The sequence below is a fragment of the Rhinolophus sinicus genome, chromosome X (genome assembly GCF_036562045.2).
Source record: "Rhinolophus sinicus isolate RSC01 chromosome X, ASM3656204v1, whole genome shotgun sequence".
In the NCBI taxonomy this organism is placed as follows: domain Eukaryota; kingdom Metazoa; phylum Chordata; class Mammalia; order Chiroptera; family Rhinolophidae; genus Rhinolophus; species Rhinolophus sinicus.
This window is the reverse complement of record NC_133768.1, coordinates 18,659,210-18,673,439: the sequence shown is the minus strand read 5'-3', so window position 1 is coordinate 18,673,439 and position 14,230 is coordinate 18,659,210. Positions and strand designations below refer to the sequence as shown.

General features: G+C 36.8%; 1 protein-coding gene across 3 annotated transcripts in view; it reads left to right on the top strand.

Moving 5' to 3' along the window:
• KLHL15 (kelch like family member 15) overlaps window positions 1-14,230 on the top strand; it is a 34,618-nt gene that overhangs the window by 14,981 nt on the left and 5,407 nt on the right. The window lies entirely within an intron of this gene.

Here is a 14,230-nt window from a genome sequence, read left to right as displayed (position 1 = left end):
AAGTAATTAAATCTGAACTGGGTCAGGCTGGTTCTCTTTTTTAAAAAATTAAGTAATACATGCTGAAATTAGAGTTGAGGAGTTTTACAGTTCTGAATGATACGCATTAATACAGTTTCATATTCCTCTAAAATGTAGTAAGGAAACATAAAATAGCTCTTGAAAACCAATAGGCCCTCGTGGTGATTTTCTTCCCTGCTGTTACCTACTTCTGTTTTTTCCCCGTTTCACTGTGCACACTAGCTAACCATGAAAACTATGTTTATGTCTAAAACTGTTTGGGCATTTCTAAACAAATAGACTGTAAATCCTCTGTCTGTGTTGATCAAATATCCCTGTGCACGTTTTACCATGTAACAGTTCTGCCATCTTAAAAATGGTCTTTCTCCAAAACAGCCTTGGCCTTTTTACATGTAAGCATTTTTCATTTTTATATCAAGAGTCTCACTTGTGATCCTTTCTTGCCCAAAGGAGGGAAAGCAGTTTCAGTAATTGCTTAACTTAATTGGTTTCTAATCACATGGTTACCTTTGGGGCTCTGTTTACCCCTTGCATCTTTTCTTCTTTCTAGAAAGCACACTTAAAGCTTTGGTCGACACCCTTCATGTTAAATAGTTGTTCAGTTTTAGTTACCAGACCTGGTGATAAACATAAAATATTTGCAAAGGAGGGCTATTTACATCATTTGAAAAATAAACAAATTTGCGCCGTCGAATAACACTCAGCAACCTGGCATGTTTTTTTCCCCCTTCTGAAATGCTTTGAAATATTAATTTACACATTTAATAGAACTCTGTTTTATGGGATTTTATTTTTATTCCCAGAATGTACTGATAAGGCAGAAATAATTGAAACTAAGGAATACATTTCTTAATTCTTTTTGTTCAGTGATAATCAGCCCCGCACTAACTATGTAAATCATTTGTTTTGATTTTTTTCCTTCTGTTTTTATTGCTCTCTTTCCTTGGGGAATCCTGTTTTGTCTTTATACATTAAATGCAAATGTTTTTCCACTACTAAAACAAAAACCCTCCAACTAGAAGGAAGTACTTGTGAAATAGAAAATAAAATTTCCCCTCTAGTGGCACAATGGGATGGATAATTGATAGCAGTAAATGAGTTTTAAGTGCTGAGCTGCAGAGCCTTTGTATTCCAATTATCAGTTCAGGGTAGTTAATAGTGATAGTGGCTGAAAGTTAATATCATCGGGTAGTTTTGTAAATCGTATAAAAACATCAATTGTACCTTCTGATGGATTGTTTGCTTGCACAGCATAGGGGCTGGTTATTACCCATTGGCCAGGTATTGTGAATCTCATCTGAATGAAAATGTTAAGGCTTCATTCTTGAGTTAATTTCTTAGGAAAACTTAAATAAGGCCCTGAAGATAAATGGAAGGTAGTCAGTGATTCTTGTCTTGGTGTGTGAGAGTTAATATTTATCAAAGGAATCTATGGCTTTCTAAATGTTGAGAAACACTAAGGTAGCCAGATCTGAGAGCTTATCTCTAGAAATAAAACTTCAGAAACCAAACTAAATGGAAAATTTGGTTGGGAAACAAGAATTTGGACTATTTTGCACCATGAGGCCCATCTATTTTTCCTGTGCTCGGTACACTGCAGGTCTCAAACAAGGCCGTTTTAATGTCCATTATATATGCTTGGTTCTAGAAAGGCCCAGAATTAAAGACATTTACATCGGTGCTGATCCTTTTCTGGTACGAGAATCTGGGGGGAAAAACGTGGGTGGTCTTGATTTGTGGTTTTATCCTATTTGCTGAAAATTAGAAAAATGGAATATTGATACGCGCTTTTTATTTTTAGCTTTAATTTTTTTAAAGCTTTGTATTATGAGACTTTCTAGACGTAACAAAAAGCTGAAAGAATAATAGAATGATCACCCGTAAACATACCTTGTAGGTTAATAGTTGTTATCGTTCTGCCAAATTAGCTTTAGCTAGATAGATAGGTAGAGGGTGTGTGTGCCTTGATGTAACATTTTTTTAATTAAACTATTTCAATGAAAGTTGTAGACATTATGATGCTTCATTCCTAACTACTTTAGCAAGCATCTCATCTCCCAAGAATGAGGATATTCTCTACATAACCATAATACCATTGTTGAAATTAAGTCATTCCTTAATGTCATATAACATCCACTCCATTTTCTGATTTTCTCAGTTGTCTCCAAATGTCTTTTAAAGCTATTTTTAAGGATTTAATCAAGGTTCATGTACAGCATATTTGGTTATGTCTCTTAATCTAGAATTCTTTCTCCTTTTTCTCATTTATGATGAAAATGTTCAAACATGCAAAAAGATGAAAGAGTAGTATAATAAATGCCTGAATAGCTTATCACCTAGATCCAAAAACTGTTAACGTTTTGCCATATTTGCTATATGTAGGTTTTTTTCTTTGCCGAACCTTTGAAAATAGGTTGCAACATCATGATATCTCATCCCTAAATACTTAACATGCCTTTCCTCAGAATAAGGACTTTTCTACCCAAGTTCAATACCATTTCACTAGGAAAATTAACAGTAAGACCCTAATATCATCTAATAGCTAGTCCATTTTCAGATTTTCCCAGTTGTCCCCAAATTGGCCTAGAATCCAGTTATGGTTTATGCATTGCTTTTGGTTATCATGTCTGTCTAATCTTTCCTAATCTGAAACAGTCCCCCACCTTTTTTTTTTTTGGAGCCAGATCAGATCCCCTTGTCTTAGTGTGTGCCACATTCTGAATTTATCAGGTTATTTCTTTGTGTTGGTGTTAACTTAGTTCCTCTAGTCCTTATATTTCCTGTTAACAGATCCACTTTTTAGCATCATGTTTTTTCAGGAACAATCACAGGAAAATACTGTTGCAGAGCCAGAGAAAGTCTTAGAGAACCATTTAGTAACCCTGATGAAACTTAGAATTTACCATTGTTTTTTGTACTAGGAGGCTAGATAGCCCAATCCAAGAATTTTATTCACACTATTCTGTTGTTTCTTTTAGACTCATAAAATTTCCCTCCCTTAAAAAACATTCAGATCCATTCAATTACTGGGATTAAAACTAGCTAAAGTGTCAAAATTAAAAGATTCATTCTTATACAAAAATTAGTATATATCTCTGACTCGAGAACTACACTGTTCAATATGGTCGCCACTGTGGCTATTGAATACTTGAAATGTGACAAGTCTGAATTGAGATTTCAAAGATTACCATGACAAGATAGATGTAAATTACCTTATTACTAATTTTTATATCGATTACATGTTCAAATGATATTTTGGATATATTGGGTTAAATAAAATATTAAAATCAGTTTCACCCTTTTACTTTTTAAAATGTGGTTAGTAGATTGTGAGCCATCTTTGGCTCGCATTTGTGGCTCAGATTATATTCTGTTGCACAGCGCTGCTCTAGACATTCAAGGAGTGAGTTGTTCATTAGGAACTGTCTGAGTATACAATAAACAGCTTTTCTCACATGTTTAACCCCTCTCCTGGAGTCCCAGCCTCCGTAGAAATCTTCCGGACAGCTTAGTGTTAGATGAACTTCACCTGTTCCTGTGCAGTAGCTGATGAAGAGAACTTGAGCATAGCATCTCTTTGTCAGGATCCTTTCCCTGGCCTCAGGAAAATGGCAAGTGATTGAACAGAGCTTGGTGAAGGAACCCGTGGAGATTTTAATTCTTCCTTTGATAGTAACCGTCAGACCTGAGTAGTGGCTTCCTCGTGAGGGGAGGGGACGTCCTGCCTTTCCCCAAGGAATAGACCCCCTGATTCCAGGGACCTGAATCATGCCCTCTACCTGTGCTTAAATATTTGGGTTTATTCTTCCGCGGTATCTTTTCCCCTAGTCCTCTTCTGGATTTTCTCCCCAGCTGAAAATAGACTGTCTTAACTTTTGTACTGAATACTCTGTGGAACCATCACAAAAGCGACCAAGACTTCCACGTTTCCTCACCGAGTTCCTTAGAAGCAGTGATGCTGCTTATGTGAACACTATATGTGCCAGGCCGTATACCGAGTGCTCTACACGGAGGTAGACTCTACAGGCCTCCTCCATTTTATAGATAAGAAAACAGGCTTGGAAAAGTTCGGAATCTTAGCCCAGAACTGCTCAGACTGGAACCTGGGTCTATTTGCCTCTCAGTCCCAGAGCTTCCAATTACAGCTGCCAGAGGAGAGAGGATCCTGAGACGCAGGAAGTATACAGTTAACCCTGTGGCTCAGGTGGGTTGTTTCAGAAGTTGTTATAGAGTTGTGAAAATTCTGAAGTGTTTGCATGAACGAAATACAGCCTAAGAAATTCAGTGGCAGGGAAAAAAGTACAAGATGTGGGGAAAAGATGTGAAAGCACAATTCCAGGGTTTTCACTGTATAATCAAAGCTGAAAATAAATGTAAGAATCTTGTCCTTTTAGCATAGTTGTTTAAGAGATTTTTACGATTCATTTTATCTGTAGTGGATTCCTAGTTTTAAAACTAGACTTCAATTTCAGTTTTTACTTATGCAGATGTCTGTGGCATGTATTTTTATTAGCTCTGATGGTCTTTGCCAACAGAGATAAGGCCTGACATTTGTTATTCTGCATTTCAGTGATGTGAAGATTTAAATCATTTAAACTTTGCTCTCTTTGGTCTTCTGGTTTTGTAAAAAACAATTGCTATATTAAAAGCATTTTATGAAGTAAATGTATATTTGACAAAATGCATTACATACTTGAGTTTTTGGACAGAAAAGGTTTTTTAAAGCAAAATTTAGTTAAGTTATTCATTAAAATAGCTATATGTTGATTCTTTAGTGCAGTGACATTTTAATATTTTTGAACCTAGGGCATTTTCAGTATCATAAATATGCATAAGGTAAGAGTCATGGTACCCGTGATCCCTTTAAAAATTATATTAATCAGAATCATAAAATCTTTCAATTTTTCAAAAGGAAAGAAAATCTCTTTTAAATCTTATAGGGGTAAAACAGTGCATTTACTTAGCTTGTATTTAGGATTTTACAGTTGATTTTTCATTGGCTGTTTATTAAGGAAGCAGATTATACAGATGTATTCTCCTTTATTCCAAATATTTTGTATTACAAACCAGCTCATGGTATTTGGACTTACTAGTGTGATTTTTTTACCCCTAATCTGTTAACTGTAATTCACCATATCCCCCCAAATTGGATTTACATAACTTTTAAAGAGCAAAGCTAATGTTTTAATGAGAAAAGAATGTTAATTCTCTTTCACTGAGGATATATTTGGATTTAACAAATCATATATGCCTTTTATAAAAGTTATTGTTATAAGAATATTTAAAACTTTGAGACAATTTTGATAGTCTGCTGAAAAAAGATGACTCCATTACTAGTGAAAATCAATCCTAGGATCAGAGTAAAATGCTTCAGAAAAGCTTTCTAACATTTAAAAAAAAATAAGGAGCAGAATTTGTGGCCTTAAAAGCTGCCTTTTAAAATGGGAATGAGGTGTTCTGGACTCACCTTGAAACTGATGGAATTCAAGGATTACAAAGTAAGCACCCAAATATACCTTGGATACCTTACTAAGAATGTAGTAGCTGTCAGAATGGTCTTCACAAATCACTGATAATCTTCCAAATATTTTCTGTATCAACATTGTTGATTTGTATAGCATTAACAATGGACTATAACCCATAAGAAAATTTATTCTTAATATAATGTCATGCTTGGGTGGTGTGATAGTTGGTTAATTGAGGTACAACCCACTTGGTAATGAAATTTGCCTGTGCTAGGACACATCTATGGAAAGTGTAGGTGCAGTATACTCTCCAGAATTTCTCCACTTACGCACTGTAACATGTTTTAAATAATCTAGCACTTGATTGATCCACAAATGTCTAACAACGGAACTATTACCTGTACTGTTACCACAGTTTAGCCAAAAACTCGAAAACAGTTTATTTCTAATGACTTCAGCAACAGCCAGACAAATCTAGGGGAAAAAACCAGAAATTTCCCTCTAACCTTCACAGTTTTAGAAGTACATGAGAAATGTAAGCAGTGCTGTATTTGACAAAAATGTTTTTTAAAAGGCAAGTAACCTGGAGTTCAAATGTGAAAGTTGATTAGAATTTCTAATAAGCTTGAGTTGTTTTTGAAAAGGTTTAAAACCCCTTCATATATTAAATAGCACTGGTATAGCTATAAACTTGAAATTGCTTAAATTAACAATCAGCTCACTTGCCCCTTGGCATGAAGGCACAGATTAGCAGGTTTTCTGTTGGAAACTAGGTCAGTGGGTTAAGCATACTTTCTCAGTTAACTTAATGTCTTTTTCTGCATCAGTCTCCCTTTTGCCAACCTCTCCCCAGCCCCATGGACTTGGATGATTATAATTAACACGTGTGCAATTCTTTAAAAATCATCAAGCTGTTTTTCTCCTCTCCAGTCTTCTGCCTTTTATGTATAGATGTAGAGGGCTTTTATTTTCTACTTTGAACTTGCATTCACTCCAGGTACACAGGTTCCTGAAGAGCGCAGGTAATCTAGGGTGTGGACTGCTGTTAGATCCCCTGGGAAAGATTATCTCAGAGGGTGTATTAAGCAGGTAGGAACCTATTGAAAATGGGAGTAGAGAAATTCAATCTTACTTGCTGATTTTTCCTTTTAAAGAAAAATGAAAACAAAAGCGTAGAATTAGAAATTAACTATGTAGTAAAACAAAGACTTGGAATGGAGACAGCTATATTAACTTGTAAAAGGAGAAAACCTTTTTAATAATTTGGAAAAAGAGGGAAACCAAATGATAGGCAGAAATTGGAAAGGAGCAGAGAAGTCAGAAAATGACTGGAGAAAGGTTAGGAGCAGGGAAGGAACAAGGGAAAAATATTAAGATTTTAGGCTTTAGAGTTTTAATGCTCAAGTTAAAAACTTACCCAGAAAATATTACATGTGTCATAGGTAAGCCTTGGTCATTCAGAAGTTAGTTTTAGGATTACGTCTTTGATTTGGCTTTCTTTCTGCCCTACTGTATTTATAGATAAAATATTTACATGGTTGAGAGTATTTCCATAAATAGAAAAAATTCCTCCTAAGTTATGAATTCTAAAAGTTAGTTGTACTAGCTAAATATTAGTATAATCAGGTAATAAGATGGTCTTAAAATTTTTGAAAATTACATCATTTTCTACCTTTTAGGCTTGTGTACTCTTATTTAATTTCCAGTGGTACTTTATTACTGTTGCACCAAGATTGGAAGGACATTAGACTTTCTAAGCACATTTATTTTGAATTAAGTATTTTTCACTCTATAGAAAAGTTGAAGGGATAGAGGACTAACCCAATTGTGCTGAAACTCTTATTAGAATATTGTTCTGAAGGGGCTTCTCCCTCGCCCCCATTTACTCTGGTCATTTTACTTGTGAAGCTTTTAGACACTGGCCTGCTAGGAGAAGAGAGGATGGGTAAATCCTTATTAAAATTTGTGTCTACCATTTGGTATTTGACTGCAATTAGAGTGTCACTGAGAGGATTTGTGCTTAACGGGAACCGATTTTTTTATTTATAGCCATATCCCTGGTCATTAACTCAGTTTTTGAGGACAAAGGGATTAATTAAAGGCATTTTGCACCTAGCTTTTTTTGTGATTTTGTTTCACACAAATCAATATAAGCTTCAGTTCTGAGCATGGTTTTATAAATAGACTTCTCATACCAGGGTAGATGCTTTTGCAATACAACATATAAAGACTGCTCTATGTTTTACTGAATATCAGAATTTTAGCAAGTGTAGCTGTAGTTCCCAAAGAATTTGTTTTTGCACTAAAGCCCCATGATAATAATTGCTTTGTTTCTGCATATTTCTTTTGAGGAGATTGGATCATGGGGAAGGGATGATAAAACTGACAGCCAGGACTCAGTCTTCCTTTCACACGACACCTTATACTCATCATTCCGAAAAGGAGGTTAGCATTTTGGATGTAGCAAGGGCCAGAGAGCTGTCTGTTCATGCAGCTAACTCCTTTCATGAAGGGAAACCTCTAAACTGGAGGCTTGTCCGGGGCCTGACACCTGGGATCTTGAGTGCAGGGATTATTCTCGCCCCATGTCCCCCTCTACCTCCCACTGATAGATAAACTAATGAAAGGCATTTTGGTTTTTTTTTTGTTTAATATAAGTATATTGGGCATTTATAAATCATTTTGAAAGGTGAAACAGCTAATAATATCTTGAATTGACTGACTGAAAGCCTAAAATAATTTTAGACTAGGTGGTTTTAGTAGATATTTAAAATTGCAGATTTTTAATCAAACAAAGGTAGTAAGCTCTGTGGAAATGCCTATTTTAATTAACTGCCAGTTCCACTTTCAGAATTCTCTCCAAATTAAGAGTGTATTTACAAATTACCTTTAAAGGTTAAAAATTTACTAAATGGGTTATGTAACATTTTGACAATGAAGGGGGAAACATGGAATTTTTGCTCAGTGGTAATGCCTAGCTATTATTTCTTTGACTTAATATGTATTTACAGGAACCACATTCAAGATTAATTTCTCACATTTTCTCCTTTAACTACATGCATATGTGCATGCACACAATTACATTAAAAGAAGATTAAAGGAGGAAATGGGCAATTTAAAATGTTCAGATCACTGTTTTTAAGAGGCAATCCATGCTTTCATTTTGTATTCAGGATAAGACCAAATGTCTTTCATAATACAATTTTTTTAAGTATCAAAGCAAGAAAAGTGATAAAGAATGAATATATTCTTTCCAAGTTTTAAAACAAGACAGCTTTTTTAATCCTATGAAAGGATAAGGAAAGTAGTTGAGAACATGAAAGAAATGTTATTCTTTCCATATCTGTCTTTTGAGAGCAACTGATATACACAGATAGTTAAACTGTTACATGAGGAGCGAATGATGGGAGAAATGGTTTCTCTATGAAAAGATGAGCCACGTTTCTTTCTGGACAGCTCCCTTCATTAATGCACTTTAAATGATTCCATTCACATAGAAGGTTTTCAGTCCTCCACCTTTTGTTTTAAAGCGGAGTATATCTGTATTACTTTGTCCAGGATTATCAGAGAGGCATTCATTCCTCGTTTCTATAATGAAAGGAGAAACTAGTTATGCTTATTGATAATTGTGTGGTTTTAGAGGAAAATTGCAGTGGTGAATAGCTCTGGGAAAAGGGCAAGGTAGATCTAGAACTTTGGTCTTGGCAGAGAAGTAGGAGCTAAATTTCTTTGGTTAGATATTTTCTGGTATGACCAGCTATCTCAAGAGGCACAACTTCCACTGTCGGGGGCTCAGAGGTAGAACAGACTGGATACAGATATGTAGCTTTGTTTGGACTTTAACAGAGAGTTGAGATGGGTCTTGGAAACTCTTTGGAACCCAGGTTTCAAGAGAGCACAATAGAATGGAGAAGAGGACAAAGGGACCCGAAGATGGGGTATGAAATGAAAGACAGGAAAATGACTGAAAAACAGGCTGGCCCAGTTTGATGGGATCTGCAAGAACCTGTGGTTGGAAGGTGAAAGGTCATTACAGGCCGTTCTTGTGGTTCACGTGTGACACTGGAGTCCCTCTCCCGTGCTCGTGATAGGTGGTTACACCTGGACTACCTCCAGTGGCAGGCTGTTCAGTGACTCGAGGTAGACAGTCCCTGACTTGGGAAAATAGTACCTTTACCTTTTTTACTGTGGTCCCTGTAGATACAGACCTATATGGAACCTAACAAGGGCAAGTCCCCCAGGAGCTCACTGATAACCGTTTTCCCCTGCATCTCCTGCCGACTGTGAAGCGGTTCAGTTTGAGTTTTTGAGAATACTACATAGACTGCTCTGCAGATTTTGTCATTTGACATTTTGAATGTCTGCTAGTGCATATGGATTACCCTCATTCTTTTTAATGACTATTGCATATGATACATACCAGCGTTTATTCAAGCCATGTCCTATTGATAGGTACTTGAGTTGTTCCCAGTTTTTGTGGTCTTACGCATAATGAATGAACATCCAGTATCTTGACAGTTCTAATTACAAAGCTTTGTTTGTTTTATATTGGCCTAAAATCTTCCAATTTCCCCTTACTGGTCCTGAAAACAGTTGCCACGTTTCTGCAGACCTGGTTCACTGTGTCCATGTCTGAAGGACAGCGATAGAACTGAACATGAGCATGGTCTTAGTTGTAGTCTCACTCAGCTGGAGAGTGGAGGGTTGTCTATTCTTTTAATTCAGCCCGTGATTTCATTACCCCTTCGGGCTGTCATACCACAGAGTTTATAGTGAGGACAGTCACTTAAAGCCTTTGGAGTTCGTGGCTCCCTGGAGCATCTGGTCAAAGCTGTGGACTTCCCACCACCTCACCCTATCCCCCAAACGCATTAACACGATTATTGCTGCAATTTCAGGTGGTTCATGGGTCCCCAGTGTTTCTCATTTATGATTAGACTTTGTTGATTACTTTGCTGACATCATAGTTCTCTCGTTCTCTACCCGTGCTGTGACATTGTCAAAAATTAAACCGAAAATGGGCAGTCTTGGCATTACTTGGTGAATCTGTGCTGCCTCCTAGTGTGTGGCGCTTTTTTATTTGCGAGAGCTATTTTTTAGCAATCTGGGATCATCCTCGAGCTAACCAGTCTGTAGTTGGGAAATCGGTCTGGCTTCTAGTCCTCTCCCATTCTTCACGATTCCACACAGATTACAGAAAGCAATTAAGCAGCCTTATCTGTGAAGCCTCTCAGGATCCTAGGATGTGATTTGTGAGATCAAATGACTTGAACCCGGTGAGAATATCTAGCTGGGTTTTCTTGTTTTTCTTAGCCATCTTGGATTTAAGTTTCTTCTTAGTCATTGTATTTGATCTTCAGATTGGAAAGAATAAAACATTCTTAGCTGAGAATGGAAATAAAATAGGAGTAAGGTTGTTTCTCTTTGTCTTCGTCATTATTAACATTAAACCCCATGGGGGGGGAGGGGCTTCACTTTTCCCTCTACTTCTTTTTACTTTAACCTCTAAAATGCCATTTATTCAATATCTGGCACTTTGTAAAGTCACAGTTCATCCTGGGGCTTTAGCCTTGTTCACAATATTCTTACAGCTCCATTCCACTAATACTTGTTTTATGTGCCTGTTTTTTTTGTTGTTGTTTTTGGGGTTTTTTTTTTACCATCTGTTATAAGTGTTTTTTTTAACATCTGAATTCCAGAAAGCTCTCTGCAGCACATCAGATTTTTAAGATGCTTTCCCTTTTTCTTCCCCTCATCAGTGTGTGTTGCAATTATGCAGTCAGCATTATGCTTTTGAGAGCCTCCAAGCTTTCTCAAGCTTCTTTACACAGTTTATGGTCTTGGAATTGATCCTAATTTTCCTTTGGAAAACTTGAAATCTGCCCATCCAATATGTGCAGCATTTCCTTTCTTTTCTGTCTTGATCTCCAAACAACACGGGTGCTTTCTCTAAAGCTTCCTCCTGCTTGCATGTTACCAATCATGTTTTACTGGTGAGTCTTAGGTCCAAAGTAACAGTTTCTCTCATTTCTCCTGTACTTTCTGAAAGACTGAATTTTTACACAGACTGAAAGCACATCATCAGATGCGTTGACTTAAGTTGAGTGGCACTTCCACAGATGTCCCCTGGTCAGTAATAATAGTAACTGCTGTGGTTTTTGTACACTGCCGCATGACAGGCACCATACTGAGTCCTTGCACATAGACTGTCTTGCTCGTCTCCTGCCTTAGGGTTGTGAGGTATAGGTGCTGCTGTTACCCGGTAACCCAGACGAGGAAACAGGCTTGAGGATGTTGAGTTACTTGCCCAAGATCGCAGGGCTTGTGAGTGCCAAAGTCGGCTATTTCCTAAATCAGATTCTTAATCACCAGACTGGGCTGCGTGACGTGGTGCTTAATTACTATGCTGGACAAGATTCTATTACTTCAAAACCTGTGTAGCTCTCAGACCACTGGCTGTGCACAGTAGGCACTTAAATATTTAATTTGAGGTCTGTTTCTTGTGGATTTCGAGGATATTGCCTTTTAGCTCTTATAAATCAATAAGGAAAAGATGAGAAAACGGGTGAGTCACACTAGTAGGCAATTCGTACAAGAAATGAATGGAAAATGGAAAAAAAGGCTCATTTTTACTAATCAGATCTATTTTTGATGGTTTTAGGAGACCCATTTTTAAAATGGCAAGCCTCTTTATAAGTATACATGAAAAACAAAAAATGCAAAAATGTGTGAAATTTTCCATTGTTTCTCATAAGAGATTGAAGCTCAGTTTGTTTCCTTTGTTCTTTAACTTTTTATATGTGAAGTAAAAGTAGTAAAGGATAAGACCTCAGATCTTATGTTTTTTCTTTATTATATTACCTTTATTGAAATTAATTGTTTACCATTATTATCTGCTGTGATTTCTTCCACTTACTGTTTTGCTAGGAACAATTGGGTTGGATGCCCATTCATCGTGATCTGTATGATTGATTCTTTGTACTGAGAACAATTATCCTATCTTTTCTTTGAAAGGGGTCATTAGGCTAATTCATTGAACATGTTAAGTGTTTTCATAAATGAGTATGTCATTTAAAGAGTTTTCTAAACAGTAATGGAAGCTGTGTTCTAACATACTGGAAATTGATTCAGCTTTGGAGCGAGACTATCCTGGTTCAGGCAATCGCAGGTCTACTAGTTTCAGTCATGTAAACAATTTGGGCAAGTTACTTAACATTCTAAGCCTCGGTTTTCTCATCAGGAAAACAGGGATGGTTATTGCTCTCATGGAATAGTTTAACGTGAGATATTACACTTAAAGCACCCAATGCGGTAATGTCAGTTTTCACTCTTTTATGTGGTTAGACAAGGAATTCTCAACCTTTTTTGTGCTGTTTACCCCTTTGCTAGTCTGATGAAACCCACAGAAGGACTCCTTCTCAGAACAATGATTTCAAATGCATAAAAAAATACTGGGGATTATGAAGGGAACCAATTATATTGAAATACAGTTAGCAAAATATTTTTAAAATGTGGTGCTTTCTTTATCAAATACTTTTTTGGCCTTAAGGTGGGGAGTGAATGAGAAAGATAGGAAGGAGGGAAGAAGAAGGAGGAGAGGAAGGTAAGACAGTTCATAAGTACATACTCCTGGTTGGGCTCCCTCCCAAGCTGTCATCCCAGATTTCCAACGGGCTCCTAGACGCTTCCGCCTTAGCATCCTACCAGCATCTCCGATTGACCACCCGTGAACGAGCATGCCTCTCCCAAACCAGCTTCTTTCCTGTTCCCTCATTAATGCCCTCTCCCTTATCACCTTGTCTGCAACCTCACATCACATTGGAGTCCCCACTTTTTTTCGCCCTATCCCTACTTCAAATCAGTCATGTACTTCTGTCAATTTTATCTCTACAAGACCTAATTCCTACCATTAAGACTCTTATCCTCATCATTACGATACAGGCTTTTCCCGCTTGGTCTTCAACTTCCTACCTCTTTCACAAAGTGTCCTTTGAGTGGTTCGGGCCAGTTTGCTATGCTCTCTGTCTAAAGTTCTACAGCACTCACAGATGCGCTGTACAGCTTCATAGCTAACCGTCAAGTGCCTCATTTACTTATTGGTAAATGTGTATTTGTTCTCATTTCCCCAAATATATTCTAAGTTCTTTGAGGAAACAGACAGCTTACTTTTTTTTTTTTATCTCCCCATCGCATTAGCACAATACTTAAAAGTGCTTCATAAGACCTTAGTATGTAATCATCTGGATTAGGTAGGTCCAGCTTCAAAAACCCAAAGGAAAAAAAATTGACTTTTTCTTGTCACTTGAATTATTACGATAGGAGTTTATGATAACAGACCAAGTCCTTACGTCAAAAACCTACTGAGAATTTTGTGTATATTTAAATTTTTACTAACTCACTAACTGAATTCCCTAAGTTATTCAGTCACTGTTGTTCTTACAGTGTTCCTTGTGGTTAAGAAAACCATGGTCATGGTTTTCTCCACTGTGACACGTCTGTTTGTCCTCATAGCCACCACTTACTTACAGCCCAGGGCCTGACATACAATAGGTGATTAATATATTTTGTTAGAGGAATGTAGCTTTGTGCCTGGAAAGCAGCTCGTTTAATTTAAAAAGCTTGGGAATGTGCATAGGTTATTACAAATACAGATTACAAAAACAAATATAAAAGCTTTGTAAAAAAATAAAAGCAGTTTTAGTAAAGTAAGCTGAAAATCTTTCACTGATCATGTTAGTGAGCTC